Genomic DNA, 18,932 nt, shown 5'->3' with positions numbered 1-18,932 from the left:
GTTTATGGTAAGAACTCAGGGACCAAAAGCAAAGTCACAAACTAAAAGCCCTTGCTCAGGAGGTTCATAACTGTACTGATGCCTAAACTTACTCTCTCTTTTCCTAATTGAGACTTAACCTTCCCTCAGTGAATTAATCTTTCAGTTCCTTCCCTTGCAGATGCCAGACACACCCCAGATGCATTCCTAGGTAATTCCTTACCCATCCTCAGACACAAACCTCTCTCTTCCCTCACAGCAGAGACTCACAACACCCAGGAGACCGTTATGAGCATCTCACCTCCTGCTGAACCCATGCCAGAGTAGAAGAAGATAGAGCTGAGCTCTCTCTGTAAACTACTTGTGAGAAATCCAGCAAGTGCTGAGGTCTTGGCTTTGTGATACAAGGATCAGTTCCAGATCAGTTGCAGTTGAATACACACACACACACACACACACACACACACACACACACACACACAGTTTGCATACTGTATATGGTGTAATTGTATATAAATATGTATATTGAATATGTATGTGTGCGTATATACAGATACAGGAGTGCACACTGAGGGAGCTGTGCAGTGGTGTGGCAACTCCCTGTGATGAGATGTGTAACCTGTCAGCGCTATTCAGATACAGCTAACTGTGGGAGTGGGACCAGACCCCATGGCTGGCTTTATCACTCACCATAAAATGCAGAAGAATCATCAGCATGGGCTGGTCCCTCAGCAGTGCCTCAGCCTCAGCCCAAATGCTACTTCATGCAACCACTCCTGTTTGCCCAATGGATCTTTCCCCTTGTGAAAAAATTATTTGGACCTGCACTCAAAGCTTTTCCCTTGCTGCCCTTCATTCGCCAGCACCCTTGAGCTAATGCTCAAACCTCTCTGCTCATCTTTCATATAAGGACTTGTTAGAAAGGCATGTAGTGACAGGACAAGGGGAACGGCTTCAGACTGAAAGAGAGTAGATTTAGATTAGATATTAGGAAGAAATTTTTTACTGTGAGAGTGGTGAGACACTGGAACAGATTTCCCAGAGAAGTTGTGGATGTCCCATCTCTGGAAGGCCAGGTTGGATGGGGCTCCGAGCAACCTGGTCTAGCAGAAAGTGTCTCTGGCAGGTTGGAACAAGATCCTCTTTAATGTTGCTTCCAACCCAATTCTAAGGATGCTGTGATTCTGTGATCCCAGTTGAAGTGGCAACAGCAACATCTTGAAAAACCGTGCAGTTGCTCCAGCCAAAGTGCTTCTTGCTCTCTGCAGGAGCCACATCTTTCTATGGAGGCAAAGCAGGAGGTAGCAGCACCTTCCAGCTCCCTGTGATGGAAGCACTCCTATAGGAAGCTGAGGTCCCGGCTCAACTCCCACACAACCGTGAATCAAAATGTGTTTGTCTTTTCTGTCATTGCTTCTGAGTGATTTTTCCCTATAGCCCCATGCTTCAAGTGTCAGCAGACAACACCATGTGTTGGAGCAAACGTCTCATCTTCTGAATCAACGCACTCTTTCATCAGCTTAACGTTGACAGCCTGTTTGCAAAAACCACCTGAGGTTTTGGGATAGTTATTTGCAGAATATAGCTGGAAGGGACAGAAGTGAAGCACATATGCAAGGCTACAGGTAAAAGCTATGATGGAGATAATTTATAAAACCAGGGCAATAATTCATGAATATTCATGGTTTACTCCTATACTGGTAATGGCAAAGGGTGTTTCGTTCAGCTGGGTGGTTTATAACAAGCCTTGTGTGGGAGCTGGGGCTGTGCAGAACTTCAGGTTCTTTTTGCCTCTGGGCCAATGGAATACAAACCACAGAATCTCCTCTGGATACCAAATATATCACTCAAGAAGCTGCTGGGATGAAATGCAATCTGGTGAAACCTAGAGAATAGATTGACTCAAGTACAAGGTTATTGTAGAAAATCATTGCTCTAGTGATGGAAGAAGTGATTGACAGAAAGCTATAATGCTCAGGTTTAAACTGAGTGCAGTGTCTCCCCAGAAGAGGTCACTTTCTCAGCTCAAGGGACAGAAGTTTTTGACATAAAGTAAAGAAGCTGTGTAAAAATATAACACCACTTCTTTTCAAAGGCAAGGGTGAAAGGTGACTGGCATTTTCCCAGTAGCAATCTTTAGTTCTTTTAGGGTTGTTTTTAGGACTAAGGCACTGTTGCGCTGGCATTGTAGTAAGACGTATTTTTTTCTGCTGAGCTTGCAGCTACTGCATTGTCATTTGAAATATTTACCCCCAAGTGAATATCCAGTTGCCAGGCCTGTGGTACCCCTTTCTGCTATTTGCCATGAAAAAACACTGTTGCTCTGTGTGCAATTTGGATAATTCAGTGTTTTCCCGGGGTCTCTCCATCAGCAGTGACATTGCTTTCTTTAAAACATGGATGAGTTTAAGGCTTGTCTTAGGGCTTGGTTGGCCTCCACTGGCATGCCAGTGCTTAAAGGTGTCTGCCAGGATGGTTGGGCAGCATTCCCAAGGGCACCAGGTAAGCAAGTCTGCACTAATGATGTCATTCAGTTAAATGTCTTTCATCACCACTGGTGACAATAGTAGGCTCTTGGTGCTGAAATTTTATTGAAAGATTTTAATTAATGCTGTCAGCAAAACTGTTCCCCAGACAGCTCTGGAATGAGGAACAGTGAGCAGGGTCCCTTCACACATGGTGTAAACTCCATCAAGCCTGATAGCATAATGGGAACCATGAATGGGAGGAATGCCTGTTTCAGGATGGCAGGCTGCTGGAGCTGGCAGGTTCATCACATTCCCAGCATGGAACTAGACTGAGGACTATGGTCTTGCAAGCCTGAGGCAAAAATTTGGGAACAATCCAACAGAAACCACTCTGAGCCTGACCTTGAGAAACTACAGGCAGGAGCAAGGCAAAGAGATCACTGAAGACAGAGAAATTCTGATACCTGAGTCTGCTGCTGGCCAGCTTTGTCTTTGGAGCCTGCAGAACTTAATGTATAATTTTTGGGATAAGTAAAGAAGACTTTACTTATTTAACAAACTAGCTGGTTTGTTAAATAGCTCTGCAACTTGCTGCCTGTTTAGTGACTGCTTGGGCTACCCCATTTCATCTATGTGATCTCTGAGTTTATATATAGTGGTTTTAAGCCCAGCAGCTTCTGCAGGTACCTAAAGTGATGTGGGTATGTGTGGCTGTTCAACTGGGGGGGGGGGAGAAAGAGGAAATGTCTGCCTCAAAGCATCCTGAATTTTTAAGTGTTTAATTTTATTATTATTATTATTATTATTATTATTATTATTATTGCACATTTTGCCTAAAATTTAGTACAAGAAGATTCCTCTGTTTTTGCATCTCATCACAATAGCTGTTGAGAGAACTGTGTTTTATTCATTAAAATGTAAGAGATAGTATCAGTAATGGCTATTCAAGGATATTCAGTAATTCCAAGCACAAAAAAAATGCATTAAGAAGATTGATCTTGGTTTATTTCCTTCTTCCTTTATTAGGCTTCATGTTTTCAAGCATTTCAACACAATAATGTCCTTAAATATGTGGTAGATTAAATGCTTATATAATCACAGGACTTCAAAATCTGGGTTTCCAAGAACCACCCTCATAAGTCTCATATAGTGAGACTTATGATCGAATAATCAGGCCTGACATCAGCATAACTTAGTAGGCAAATAGATAAGTTGGAAATTGCCCAGGGATTGCAGGAGATGACACTTCATCTTTTGCAGAGAAACACCATGTAGATTTTAACAATCCATTAAAACTATCCATTTGATCAAGAACACGGCAGCATTGAACAGCACTCCCAACACCCAGAAAATGATTATTTTCTGCTAATGGGGTTTTTGCAAAATCTCCCAACCATATTGGCCTGGTCTCTAGCCTTAGGATAGAGGCACTTGGCACTCCAGATTGTTTTATGCATCCTGTTCCAAGAAAACTGCATGAGTTTTTTTCTTCCAAACAGAAGGAAGAATATTTAAATCATCGGTCAGTTCTTTCCGAAACATTTTGAGTTTCATACTATTTCTTCCACTGCTCTAGACATGTCCTGACAGTGTCCCAAGTGCCAGGGCAAACACTTTTTTTTCTGTAGGCAAAGTTTATTCGAGAGACTCATTGACCTTGACACAAGGTTTGGGACACATTTCTGCCATTGCATCTCAACTGGTTGCACCATTACTTTGGTCCATGTTAGCAATATTAGAGCTCATATTTTCCATAGAAAATAGCTTAAAATAAAGTTCTTGGGGTTCTTTTTCTCTCCAGTGCTTGGCTACTGCTGATATTTTTTGCAGCATCTGTCTGAGCCTGTCAAATAAGACATAGTGTCTGTCGGTCTGTCCATCCTCCTCCTTTCGTAGTGTTTTGCTCTCCTCGCTGCAGAATTAAACTTATTACTCTGGTAACAAGCACAGTGAGAAGCAGATTAGTTTGGCAATGTTATCTGATCATGGCTGCTTCCTTTCCACAGAGGGATAAAAACATTCTCTCTCTAAGAAATCCTTCTCCTTTTTCTCTTCCACTGCTTCCAGTATCCTTTTAGGATAAACCTGGAAGTATATAGCATATCCACGCTTCAGATTTAACAGGAAGGGAGATGGAGAGAGACTGCAGTGCATTAATACCTGTCTTTTCATCATGGCCTGATTTCATTAAAATCATTCTCCTTTAGTGCTGTCTCTTGGGATTCTTATTTTTTATGCTTCAAAGCAATTTTTTCTGAAGTCTTGTCTCTGAGCTATTTTTTACTTGCGTCATTCCTTTATTTTATCATTCACATCCAGAATGCACATACGCACTTAAAAAAAACCAACAGTAAACCTCAAACCCACCCACCAAACAGGCTGCACCTACTCAAAGATTAGGAAATGCAAAGTCTGAAAAATCTTAAATTTAACAGTTTAGTTTTAGCATCCCTTTTCCTAAACATCATTGCTGTCTTAGTGGTTTTTATATATTTCTGTTCCCTCCCCAAAACTCTGGGCTTTTGGGGGGGGTGGGCATTATTAATATAAATGTATAAAAATCTATATGACCTTGTGCTACATCATGTCATCAGTGACCATGTGCTATTTACAGGCATCCAGTCCTTCTCTGAAAAGTGTCCAACACCAATGCCAGAAGCCATGTTCTGGCTGCCATGTCTTCCCTTGAGCTTCACCAGGAAGCTGGTTTGGGGACACAGCACCATCCCATCAGCAACTCGCTCAAGACCAGGGACAGCTGTGAGAAGATGAGTTTCTTGCAAACCCAGCCACCTACAAGCACTTGGGCACCTTCAATCACAGCTGGAGGAATATACCTTCTCTTGCCACCTGCAGCCCTAAAACTCTTCACAGATGAGCTTCTTCCTTTGTAAATAGGAGCCAGCCTTTGCAGCCCACAGTTCAGTACCCAGCACCAATTGGAGGATGGCAGAAAACCAGATTGTGCTTCCTATGGCTGTTGCCTTACACTTAAGAGCTGAAGTCAGTTGTTCTACCACCAAGATGGGGAAGTCTCTTTGCCCCTTGCCACCTCATCCTCCCTACCCTTACCAGCTCCAGTACATTTTGAAGCCAATTCAGTGTGCTGGGTTTGTTACCATCAGGACTAGAGAGCTGCGATAGCTCAGGCAGGTGGTTTCAAAGAGCTAGAGTCAAATAAGAAGGCAGTGGGAGAGTATGTGCAGAAGTGGGAACGGGGTGAAACTGGTGAAACAGAATTTTCCTTTTTGCTGGAGGGGGGTATTATGTCCACCATACCCTGAGGAATAGCCAGGAGTTGGGCTCACCTGATGCTTGGTAAGCGCTGTCCCCAGAGTAGGTGACTGCAGAGAGAGAGGCAATGTGACTCCACACAGATCCCATCCCACCTGATTTCTTCCTTCTCCCATCTTGTGTTTGAGGCTTTAACAATGCCTAAAACTGGCCCCTGCAGGACAAATCAGTATCTTCATGACCCCTTGTCAATGACTCAGATGCCAGCTGAATTTGGGCATGCTCCAGAGTGGATTTCTGCATGTGCAGGAAAGTTTACCAGCAGAAAAAGTTTGCTTGATGAGGAGCAAAGAGCTTGAGGCAGTGACAGGTTTAATCTGTCATACATCTACCCAAGGCTTCTCTCTCTGTGCCTCAGTCCCCTCAGTCCCAGGACCCTGCAGCAATGCACAATAGCCTGGGCGGCAGGGTGTGCCCTGCACATCTCCATTGCAACCTCTCCAGCATGGCCATGAGCCCCAGAGACCTGCAGGGACACAGCATGTGCCTACTAAGCATGTGCTTTAAAGCTTTTTTTTTTTATTATTTGAAATGGGAGAAAGTGGGTGTGTTTTCATGGAGAAGGAAAAGAGAAGCATCCCAGAGAGCTGCTGCCACCCCGGCTCAGTGTGAAGCCCACATTTCAAAGCACAGGAGCTGGAATATTGCCTGAAGCATGCCAGGCACTTTCAGCATGAACACAACAACCTGCTTTCCCCTGCCTGCCTTCTCAGGCAGGTAGGAATCACATGGGCTGCAATTCTCAGCAGCACTGCCAGCCTGCCTGAGGCAGGCCCACAGCATGCAAAACATCTGCCCAAACAGTCAAAATATGGTAGAGTCACCTGCAGCAGAGGGCAGGTAACTGGTCTCTCCTCGGGTCAAACATGAGCCCTTGAGAGCCTTAATAACAGGCAGAGCATCCCAGCTCAGAGCATGATTCTCAGGTTATCAGAGCAGAAATCTCACTTGTCTTCCCGATGTTATCACATGTGACCTTACACCTCTCTTGATCTGCTCTGTGGCTGCTCCACTTTATGTCTGTGCTTCCCAGTTTCACCAATACCCTGCCTAAGCCCTGTCTATGAACAAGCCCGTGCTTTTGCTCATCTGATGTTGGATTACCTCTCTGATTTACAGTTCAATTTGTTTCCAGGAGAATGCACTCTCTGTACTCTCTCCACGCTGCTTCTGAGTAAGAGATCGTGACATCTTTAATCTTCCCTCATGAAGCCCCACTGCACCCAGCTGTCTTTGGATGCCAGTGACTTCAAAGGGCAGGTGGCTGCAGGGTATGGAAATTTGAGGGGAGATTTTTTGATTGTGATCATTTAGGCACCCACCCTGCAAGTATTCATGCACAGATGTGTTTTTAATCACAAGAGCCCTATGGAGTCCCACTTATTTCAGAAAGGTTAAATCCCATGCTATGCTTGGATATCACAAAACACTTGTACAGAAACACAGCTCCCCTGGAAAGGTGGATATTTCATCCTCAGTTCTTTGCTCTCCTGGGCCTGTTTGGTGAGCAATGGAGGGGAAGGCTACTGGGCTCTGATCCTGAAGTCCAGCATGGGGCTGGACCCAGCTTACAACAGGGCCCATTAGCTTTCCCTCTGCTACAAGTCTCCACGAGTCCTGAAGTCAAGCCGGCATCTCCATCAGCCACACAGAAGAACCTGCCTGGACTTGTTAATGTAGATAGGTCTCTGAAGTCCCTGCAAGCTCCTCTAGGCATCGACATAATTGCTCTTATGCCCTGGAACTCTCGCCATGGAGAATGGCTATGGCACAGAGGAGCTAATATACTGCCACTCATCTCCAGCACGTTGTTTCCTCACTATCAAAAATGCTCTGGTGGGCAAGATAGTCCCATTTTTGGTCAAATCACTCAGTTTTGGACCAGACACTTTAATCTGAAAGTTAATCTGCTTCAGAAAGAGGAATTCTGAGACTATAATTCTTCAGGGTGGGGTGAGCAATTCAATCACTTCTACCACTTCTACACAGAAGTCTTTCACCTCCTGCTCTCCCAAGATCTGCCATTTTAAACCTTTGTGTCCAACTTCTTTCTTTTTTTTTTTTTTCTAAAGAGGACTGCAGTGATTTTTGCTTTAAAGTTTAGTACCTTTTCACACCTTGCATGGCAGATCTGTAGTTTTTTTTCCTGAGCGAAGGTCAGTGGTTGCCTTTCCATTAGGTAATGTTACCACCTAATGGCCACAATGGAAAGATTGGAGCTGGGGACGACCTGAGCACAGTAATTGCACAGTGGTTCTCTGGTGACACCAACCTCTTTCTCTCATGTGTGTTCAGGTTAGTGTTTATCCATACAGCAGTGAATAAACACACAGACAAACATTTGAGGACTTGTTGCACCTTCCAGAAATGGCACGAGCACAGTAATGATGATATGACAGATCATACAATAGATATCTATATGATAGATCAGGAGAGGCCACACAGTGGTATTAGATTGTTTATTTTCACTCAAGGTATAGCTAGATTAGGAATATCTTCTTAAAGATGATCATTAAAACTTTTAATATTCATGTTGATTAATGCACATGCAGGGAGAGCATGCAACATGAAATATAACTTTGCTGTTGCTAATCATACAGAATCATTTAGGTTGGAAAATACCTCCAAGATCACTGAGCCCAACCTGTGACTGATCACTGTTTTGTTAACTAGACCATGGCACTAAGTGCCATGTCCGGTCGTTTCTTGAACACCTCCAAGGATGGTGAGTCCACCACCTCCCTGGGCAACCCATTCCAATGCTTAACAAACCTTTCTGTGAAGAAGTTCTTCCTGAATTTCACTTGTTAATAATCACTTGCTAATCAGAGATGGTAACATCATAGAATCTATGAACTATTTAGGTAGGAAAAGATCTTTAAGATCATGGAGTCCAACAACAAACCTCCCACTGCCAAGTCCACCACTAAACCATGTCCCTAAGAGCCAAATCCATGCATCTTTTAAAAGCCTCCAGGGATGGTGACTCCACCACTTCCCTGGACAGCAGGGAGTACATAGGAGCAGGTAGGAAATTTTCTGCCTCTTTTTATTCAATGAGGAGAAAACAGGGAGCATAGATCAGTCATACCTTGAATAAGCATTACCCATCATGGGAGCACATTTTTCAGAGCCGGAGCCTGGCTGGCTGCTGAGCAAATTTTAGGCACCCGGACAAAAAAAATCCTGTTCTGATGATTTAAATGCAATAGATGTTCTTGGGTTTAGTGAAGTCAACACTTTACCCTTGATAATTTCATAATAATTTTGGGGGGGTTTTGGGTTGGCCACTTCATGAGAAATAATTCTACACTTAAAAAAAAAAGCCAAATATAACCAAATCACGGAATCATCACAAAGCCACTAAACATGCCCATGGAAAAGCTCTTCCAAAGTACTAATCTTTTATTTTGTACTTTAAACAACCCATAGTGAGATGTTTGGAAATGAAGGAGAGAAAAGAGAAGAGGAAAAGGAAGAGGAAAAGAAGAGAAGAGAAGAGAAGAGAAGAGAAGAGAAGAGAAGAGAAGAGAAGAGAAGAGAAGAGAAGAGAAGAGAAGAGAAGAGAAGAGAAGAGAAGAGAAACAGAAACACAGCAGAAAGAAGAGAGGTATACATAGCAGAGAGAGGAATTTTTATCTGATAAAAAGGAACATATGTTGTAAGGTATATATTTTAGTAAAGAAGCCAAATCCCTCAAATCTCCACTGCTGTTAACATTCCCATAGAGTTCCTGTCAAACCTACAGTCTCAATGTGCAAAACAATCAATCAGTCTGCCCTAGCAATGGAGAGATCCCACTGCCCAAGGAACAGATTGATTTCTCTACAAGTGCACAGATAACTCCAGGCAGGGCTAAAAAAAGAAACAGATTAAAACAAAGGCTGAGAGAATACCTTCATTTTAGTTTCATTATGGACAAATTTCACCTCTTCTTATGTCAGAGGTGTCTCTCTCAGTCATCTCTGGTTTTCACTTAAACATCATATATTTTCACTTAAAAATAAGCTCTCATTACAGAGAACTAAACTCTTATATTTAAATAAACAATACAAACTAGGAATGTTAATGAAAGATCTAAGCACATTCTCTGCATAGAAATATGTTGGAGAATATATCTACCTTTTCTCAGACTACATAGACAAGAACAATTCCAGTTATGAAACACATATTTTGCTTACTAATATTTGAATTTTGTGCATGAGCGATGATGCATGGTAGTGGCGCGATACAGGTAGTGGAGCAGCCTCCCTTCTGGGGCACTTATAACCTAATTGCATGTGTAATGGGCTCAGAGTCTAACTTCTGAGGGAAAATATCAGATGGGTGTTGACAAGTACGTGGAAGGAGTATGACATTTTTCTTGGTCAACACTGAAACAAGTTCTGAAGGATTGTCTTGGACTACGTGGATCTTTCTTAATCAAGCGGAGGTTTTCTTGTTCTTGCCAAAAGATAGTCTCTGTCACAGGTGCTTTTCTTGATCCTGAAATATGACTTTATACAGGGATGACAGAAGATCTGAATTATGCAGGTGGTCAGCCCAGAGCGATGTCTTCTAGCCTTAAAATCAATGTGTCTCTCTCAGGTATAAAAGGAAGGAAAAGACAAGTGGTAGTGTAGAGTTTGTACATTAACAAATCACCTATAAAATGGATTGCTCCAAATTTGTTCAGAAATTCCAGCCAATCCAACTTTCCTTCTGCCTAACCATCGCCATTTTCCCATCAATTGCACAACAGTGGCTTCAGGCAATACCTGACAAAGGATGACTTAAGACAGTGCTATGGGGAGCAGAGGGGCTGCAAGTAAGCAGCAGAGCAGGCAAAAGGCAGTAGGGTAGCCTATTAGAAAGACCAAGGGGCAAGAGTGGAGCCTGACAAATTGCATTTACTCCCTGAAGTTGAAGATTTGTGCTTGTACCTTCTTCTGAGAATGAAAACTCAGCCTCCTGCTGAGGATGAAATCTATGTGGTGAGTGGTAAGAATATTCTCTGTAAGGACAGCCTCCACAAAGCAAAGGAACACAGATGTGCATTTTTCTATAGCTACATTGAGACCCAACCATCAGACTGGCTGACTGCCATAGGGCTGGACTCACATAAGGGCTTATCCTTCCTATAACTGAAAACCCAGGTTTGATTCATGCTCTGTTAACTGTTCTGTTCCAAAGGCTTCAGAATCTTTTCTCCATAACTGCACTTGGCAATCAATATTTTCAGAGGCCACTGACACAGCCTTAAAGGCATCCCATCTGTGTCTGTCATCAGAAAGCTTCTTATCTCCATATATCTGCATTAGCATTCTCAGGGAATGAAGCCATATTAAAAAAATACATTGAGTGTGAGGCCCTTAAATAATACTCTAATGGATTTATTACAGAGTGTCAGTGTGTTGCAACACCCAAATGAACATTCAGGAGTGAAGCCCCAGAAAACAGCAGACCCCGCACGGTTTCGTACAGACAACCCTTCTGTATGTCATTAAGTCTTCCCTATAGCAAATCAAGCCAAACACAGCAGGCAAACATTTCTGTATTTCAGCCTGTGCTAAATAAATGCTTTTTCCTATTGTTTTTTAATGACAGATGTTTCCCTTTGAATTTTCATGCACTGGCACAGATCATTCTACAACCACCTTAAAATTCTGCATGTGTACATGGAGGTATGTGAATAATCTGCAATGGTCAAAACATGCAGACTAGTGAATAAACCTCTGCATGCCAACTTTTTTTTTGAAACACTGTCTGTCCATCACTGTTCCCTGCACTTGTTAAGGGATGATGTTCTTTCACCTTACCCTTATATTAAGAAATTCCCTAAACCAGATAGATTCCCAAAAATGCCCAAAGACTTATTCTAGAGAGCTGTTCTTTCTATTAGGCACTTGTTTGAGGCCAGGAATACAGCTTAGCTGAAACCAAGACCTTGTCAGGTTTTGGCAAGAGTTCAGTTCAAAGAGTTTAGGAGAAGCTTATGCCTGATTTAATCATATGCCTCCAAATGGCACATACAGAGCAGGCTGCATTGCCCCAGGTCCTCCTGCCCAGCCCGACAGTGCAGCACTTTCCTGCGGGGATGTGGTGAATTGTCACTTCTGATCCTTTTAATCAGTCCAGCTGTAGGGATGCTGCGCTGAGCTGGGACACCCATGCCTTTGGGGCATTGAGGCTACAATTGCATTGCTGTGCCCAAGCCTTCTGCAAACCTGGCTTAAGTCCTCAGGCTATACGGACTAGGAGCTGGTAAAAACCAGTCTGAGAAGGTGGAACAACCAAACCTTTACAAACATTAACTGATGATCAGATTTAAGGATTAAAAGTACACTGTGACTGCTGTCTTCACCTTGCTTTCAGTAATCACAGTGAAGCTCAACAACCCAATAGTCAAGCTTGCTTTTGTTAAAAATATTCTCCCTTTATTACCCAAACATAGCATTCTTAATTGCACCTATATTAATTCTTCAGTCTTCTTGAGTATCAGCATGAAAGTTTTAACATGAAATGTGACAAATCTACAAAAGTACATAAACCGTAACACATCTGTGCTACAAACTGCACCTTCCGCTAAAGAAGTGATTTTTTAATTTTTTTTTCCTTTGGTCAGCTGCAATAAAGAAAATATTAAGAAACAAACAATAGCATTCCCAGAGACTCTGTTAGTATCCCCTCTATGTCCACTCACTTCTAATATTTTCAGCCATTTCCTCCGTTGCAGAGGAGGCATTCATACCCTGGTGTGCACACACACACATGTGCACAGATGGACAAATAGCATCCTTCCAGCAAGGAAAATCCCCTTCATGAGGCTATAGACCACCGAAGGCTAAACATTTCTTTATGACACCCCACAGCTGTTGTCAGGGAAGGAGTAAGACACCACAATAATTTTTTCTAAAGAACACTGACATGTTTTTGACATTCCTCCCCTTCCTCCAGCAGACAAATATTTTATCAGTTTACCTTTAATGTAATATGCTTCCTGTCTCCTTCCAAAATGCCTGGCCAGAAGAAATTACCTTTCCTGCCACAGAACAAGTTTCTCTTTATTTCAGTATGCCTTGCCTTCTGCAAGCAGAGCAAGAAGTGACCAAGGCTGTGAGCGCAGGAGCCACTGGACTGCTGGGGATGCCGGGCGTGAAAGGCGCGTTTATTCTGACTCTCCCAAATCCCAGCCCCTTGGCTGTAGGCGTCTACCCAGCACTCCTTGGACTAAGTGTGGAGAATCACATTTCTGCTTGATCGGGCCGTCTGCCTGGAGGAAGATGATTGCATGCAGATGTACCCGTGTTCTCCTGCGAAAGGAATTTGGCCTTTTGTGTTGACTGCATTATGAGCGACCGGCTCCAGGGAGTATTTTAATGGTCTTTAAATCCTTGCAGGTGCTGGGAAGCAGTATGGGCCCATGCAGCAGAGCTGAGACCCTTTATCCAGGAGGGATGGCACACCTGGGGTCAGCGGGAGGGCCAGAGGCAGAAGGCATGACCAGCAGGCTCAGCTTACTGCAGGGAGCAAGGCTGTGTTTCATAAAGACCTATTCTCCTGGTAAAACACCAGCTGTGCTCAACCTTACGAGGCTGCAGCAGCAAAATTTTGTTTTACCACAAGTGCAGTGCTTTTTACCTCTTGTTAGGGATGATCCAGGAAGAATAAACAAGATGGACATCAATAATATCAAATTAAGTTATCTGAATTTGTAACTAATCAGAATCAGACAAGTGTGGCATCTGCATATTAAAAAGCTCTTTTTTTTCAGTGAAACGCCCCAGTAATGTTGCAAATGCCCAAGGAAATCACAATCAATTTAAAAAAACTAAGAAACTTTTGATGAAGTTACAGCTGTATTTTGGAGGCACATTATGTATTTTTAGCTAATGGCTAAAATTGAATGGCTAGGGCAAGATATATATCCAGACATTCAGTGGAAATGGATGTACCCTTCAGATCATACCTCAGGATGTCTGGCCATGCCAGGGTGAATATTCATGGGACACATCTGGACATACAGTGTCAAAGGAGCTCTGTGCAGTCCATAAGGGCCCAGATACTCCACACTTACAAGCAACCAGCCACATGTCCGCCTTCATGCAGGAGTACAGAGATGCATGACTGTATTTACTGCCACCACTTGGAAGTAACATGATCACGCAGACCTCAAAAGTACCTCTACTGTGGCTTGCTGTTTACACAGCAAAATACAGTCCACATGGCATAGACATTTAAACCTAAAGGAACAGGACCTGGAAGCCACCAAAAGCCTTTTTTTTTTTTTTTTTTTGCTGACTCCACAGAAAACATCAGTGCTTACTTGAACAGATGCCTTCTTAGAAAAACAAAATTTAGTTTCAGGTCTGGTCTGTGAGGCTCCAATGCAGTGAATGCATTTTTAGCAGCAAAGGTGAGTTAAGCAAAATCTGCCCTGCTTTTCCCCACATTGCTGTGTCGGCCCACACAGCTCTTCATAGAGTCATGCAGTGGTCCTGATCAGGGAAGCGACTTTGGCACAAGGACCCCCAAGGAAAAGAGAGAAGCAACCTTCCTGTCATTTCAATTGATCTCCTGATCCACCCTCTCACTGACTGAACAAGCCACAGCACAGAGGACAGCAGAACAGCACGTAGGGATGAGATCCACGTCAGCTGAGACTCAGACACCACCAAAACCAGCCTCTCTTCTCGCTTCATCTCTTCTAAGAGCTACTCTCACTACTTACACCACCTTGGTTCCAAAAACATGTCTCTTCACCCAGACAGTTCAACTCACTAAATCAGCAGAAGAATAACTAGTCAGAAGAAAAATCCAGCAAAATACCAACCCAGTAGCAAGGGCACTGGGTTTTTTATCCCTGTTTTAATTGCACAGTGCCAGCAGCAAGGCACTTTTTGATAAAGGCTGTACCAACATATAGGGAGGCTTGCTTGCTGTAGGTATTCCTTAAGAAGATCTCATAACATTTCAGCCTGTTTTGATGGAAAATGAAGAAGCCTATGCAGAGACATTTGCTCAAAAGCCACTGGATGACAAGCCCCTCCAAGGGCTTTAAAATTCCTGGCCTTCTGTTCTGCCCAAAGGTCTTGTCTTTTGTGAGTCATTTCCCTGTGGTAGGTAAAGGGCTGCCAACTGGAACAGTTTTGGGAGAGAAATCCAGTCCCTGGGAGGCTTTTGGGCTGGGAGGTAGAGAGACAAATCTGTCACTAGTATCACTTTTACAGCAATGGAGGAACAAAAAGGGACTTCAGTGGAAGATAGTGCATGTCCTGCCCTGCTTGTCCCCAAGCACTCATCTTCATCAGGTTTCTGTCTGCATTCACCTTGCTGGGTATTTAGACACTGAAGCACGTGCCAAGGAATTGCCCTTGTGGTACCTTATGGTAGTATGCAAGAGGCACCTGCCTGCGTGGCCCAGCAGATGGGGTTTCATGCGATCTCTCCTCTACTGTAAACACCTAGCTCGTAGCACCCTGACCCTCATTGTCCAGATGCCACAGAGGCACCCAGCCCTTTGCTATAGGCCCTCATGGATAACTAATGTGTAGCTGATGTTACACTCGTGGCTGAAGCCACTCACGGGGAGCTTCACTGCTCCCTATTCCTGACTGCCACATCCCAAGACACTGTTTCCTTGTCAGAAGAGCCCAGTGGTGCCTTGGTGTGCCATTGCCAGGGGTGCAGCGAGATGGCAGCTACATCAGAAAGGCACTTCAGTGAAGCTCATGAGGAAGAACAATCCTGCTATATGACCTAAACCAGGCTCCTTCTGCAGACTGCATTTCCCAGCCTGACCATTTGGCACATGGATGATGCGACAAATTACCCATCAGTCAGAAGTCTAATTCCCTGCCTGTTTGCAACAAATTACCCACCAGACAGAAGTCTAATTCCCTGCCTGTTTGGATAAAATGCTGATAGGTAGCAATGCTGAGAAACCTTCTGTAATACAGGAACTGAAATTTCACCTAAGCAAAAACTCTGCATAAAAGCATTTCTGACATTCACAGACACGTTTCTTATAGTCTGTGACTCTGTGTTTTTTGTAATCAAAACTTCCATGCATGAGCCCAGTGTCCAGGAGAACAGCTCTTAAGCAATATCCGAATTCAGAGCTACAAATCTCTTAATGCTAGCACCAGTTGCTCAGATAATTTTTTTCAAAAACTAAAAATAAGGATTAAGAAAACAGTCATGAGACAAATCAAGTAAGACTTGGTGAGAATTTTGCCTCAGTATATAGCCTTGTGTTATTAAACCAGGAACTGAAGCAGAAAGCTCCTTCTAGACAGATGCAAAAAGATAAAAAAAAAGGGCTGTTGACGAGTCATTAGTCTGAATTACTGGAAAGTGGACAGCAAACTGACAGGTAGCTTCCAGCACATTTCTATGTAAAAGTTTAGTAGAACCTACCCAACCAAAGCTTTGAGAGGACTTTCACTCCTGATCACTAAGAAAGGCTTAGACATTACCCTGAGGAATCTTTGATATTTAGAAATCTGATAATGCACATGTGATGGGGAAATGTCACCAGAAGATGGCTTCTTTTAGCACTGTGGGAGGTGGACAGAAGGGAATCCTGTTCATGAAGATATTTTATTTCAGATTGTTTGACCTATATTATTTAAATAGCATGTCAGTCTAAATCAGAAAGAAAGACAGTTTCCTTTTTTAAATTTGCAATTTTGCTTCATGTTGTCTATAATAGTTGTAAGCAGATTCTGCAGTTACTGAGCTATATAGTAACTAAATCATCTATTTTGGGGAAATTCTTCCTGTTCTCCTGCCGACTCTGCCTCTTTTGGCTGCTCCCCCTGCCTCCTCACATTCCAGTCATGGCTCTGTTTATATGCCTGTATTTCACAGTACCAGTAACTCAGACTGGAATGTATTTGTACCTCTATCCCTTATGCTAATGGACCATGCTATGAATGGCCCCTTCTGTGAGGACATGTCTGAGCTCTCAGAGCTGAGCAGCATTTTGTTGAAGGCATTGACATGCAGGTACTCTGCTACCAGCTTTATCCAATAAATAACTACATAATTTCTTTTTTTTTGGGAGGGGGGGTGGATGAGGGAAACCACAGCATCTCCCCCACCATCGCCCTGTCCCAGTTAAATGAGTGAATTCCATCAAAATCCTCCTCCACTTCAGACTTCAATACTTGTCTAAAGCAGATGGCCCCATAAATAATACATCCTAGGAAACCCGATCAGTCACCTCTGGGATATGCTTGAGCTCCTGTCTCTCATCATATCATCACTAGTTTAGCTCTGGGAATTCTTTTAATTTAATCCTTTTAACAGGTCATGTGTGTAAGAAGCAATGACTGGGAAATTAGATGCATTCAACTGAGGTACATCGTCAGTAGCCTGGAGCCAGCAGGTCCCCTGCTCACTGCTTTCAGGGACATTTCAGGCACTGCTTTTGGGAACTTTTCAGGCACTACACTCTGCTGTTGACCCCTCACTGTCCAAGCCCGAGGCAAAGGGGTGCAGGACTGATGTGCCTGAACATGAGGAGGTCAGGAAAGGGGCCAGGGACCAGAGTATCTGAGCAGCACCACCACATTGCGGCCAAAGTGATCTCAGCAGGGAGACTTCAAGCAGGGAAGTACTTTCTACCTTCACTGGCAGTGGAAAATGTCATATTTATTTTAGGATGTAAGACAGAAATCTCTAAATTCCATCTTCTTTGTCTTTCATACCCCTCACTTATTGAAATGACTAGATTTTAGTAGGTGCTCAGAGACATCCCACATGATTTATTCTCACACTCACCCAACCTCACTCCAGGTAACTGGAAAGAAATACCAAGTACCAGTGATGAGGTGGGTCCTTTTTACAGTTACTCCTATAGAGACACCAATCTCATGGTTTTCTGTCCTCCTCTTCTCCCTCCCCTGCTACAGCCTGAGCTCCACGCAATTGGCAAAATTGACATTGGTGCAATCCTGGCTTGGCTGTTCCGGTCTTTTGCGAGATGAATTTCATTTTCCCAACCTCCACTGTGCTGGGAAATGTGTTTACAGCCCAGATCTGTGAACAGCTTCACCAAACTGACCCCAACTAAAAAAAACATAATCCTTCCTCAAAATACAGCAAGCAAAGAAAACCCTCCATCTGCTATTAAGCTGGAACTTCCCAAGGCCTTGGCAGATAGAGCTGCTGCCCAGTTTTAAAAGCATAGTTCAGGCAGCAGCAAACTGTGATGCAGAGCATCAGCATCTCCTGAGTGACTTCCTTGACAAGAAATTTTGCATGGTAGACCTACACCCTCACATTGCACTCCAGGTACACAGCCTATGCTTCTAGCACAGGAACCACAAAACATCTCCCTCCCCTTGATTTCCCCTGCTGCTCATTCCATCTGTCCTGGTTCCTCCTGGGCAACAGATAATGGATGTAGCTGAAGCCCTGGATGGGTTGGTGCTACCTTCACTGCACATGCCTGAAAGGATGGATGTGCAGAATGAAGCTAGGGGAGGAACTGTATCTGTTCATATGAGGAAGAGAGGCAACCAGAGGAACTATTTTCCATGCTTCCATGCCTGTGAAGCCACAGCCTGTTCCTGTGGTCACACAGGCTGCAGCAGGCAAGCTCAAAGTCTCATTTCCAAAGGGTTTGGAAACTATTCCTCTTCTTTAAAAAAATGGGACCGGAAAAGAAAAGCTGGGCTTGAGTCCTTATCTGGAAATGCTTTCAGGGTGTAAATATCTGAAAGTAGCACTGCTAAACCAGAATGGCTTTTAAATCATAACAAATCATATCTTGCATTTCTGCAATGCCTTTCATCCTATTTTCTCTTCACAAACATAAACACATGAAGTTCAACAACACATCTGGCATTGTGCTGTGTGGGAGCTTTCACGTCCCAGTTTGGTAGATGAGCAGACATGTGGGGCCAGTGGTGACTGCCCACCCCACATCAGACAGGATATCTGCAGCAGTAGTTGGAACGTGACCAAAATCTCAGCTCGAGATCTTTCCCTGGTAGCCCTGGGGATTTATTTATCAAGAGACTGAGTCGCCAATCCAGAAAATAAAATCTTGAAGACTACATGGGACAAAAGAAACTCAACTTTTACAGCTATATTTTTTGAACTATTCTGTGTCTATCCAATGCATTGGCAATGTGGAGATGTCACCCCATTTAAGTCTCCTGCATGCTCGGTTGGTATCCTACTGGAAACCAATTATCAAGA

The 18,932-nt window shown here is 43.4% G+C and overlaps 1 protein-coding gene across 1 annotated transcript in view; it reads right to left on the bottom strand.

The window, feature by feature from the left end:
* ECRG4 (ECRG4 augurin precursor) overlaps positions 1-18,932 on the bottom strand; it is a 48,740-nt gene that overhangs the window by 6,700 nt on the left and 23,108 nt on the right. The gene's annotated exons all lie outside the window — the stretch shown is intronic.

The sequence above is a fragment of the Pseudopipra pipra genome, chromosome 2 (genome assembly GCF_036250125.1).
Source record: "Pseudopipra pipra isolate bDixPip1 chromosome 2, bDixPip1.hap1, whole genome shotgun sequence".
NCBI classification, from domain to species: Eukaryota; Metazoa; Chordata; class Aves; order Passeriformes; family Pipridae; genus Pseudopipra; species Pseudopipra pipra.
This window is presented reverse-complemented; position numbering and strand designations above follow the sequence as displayed.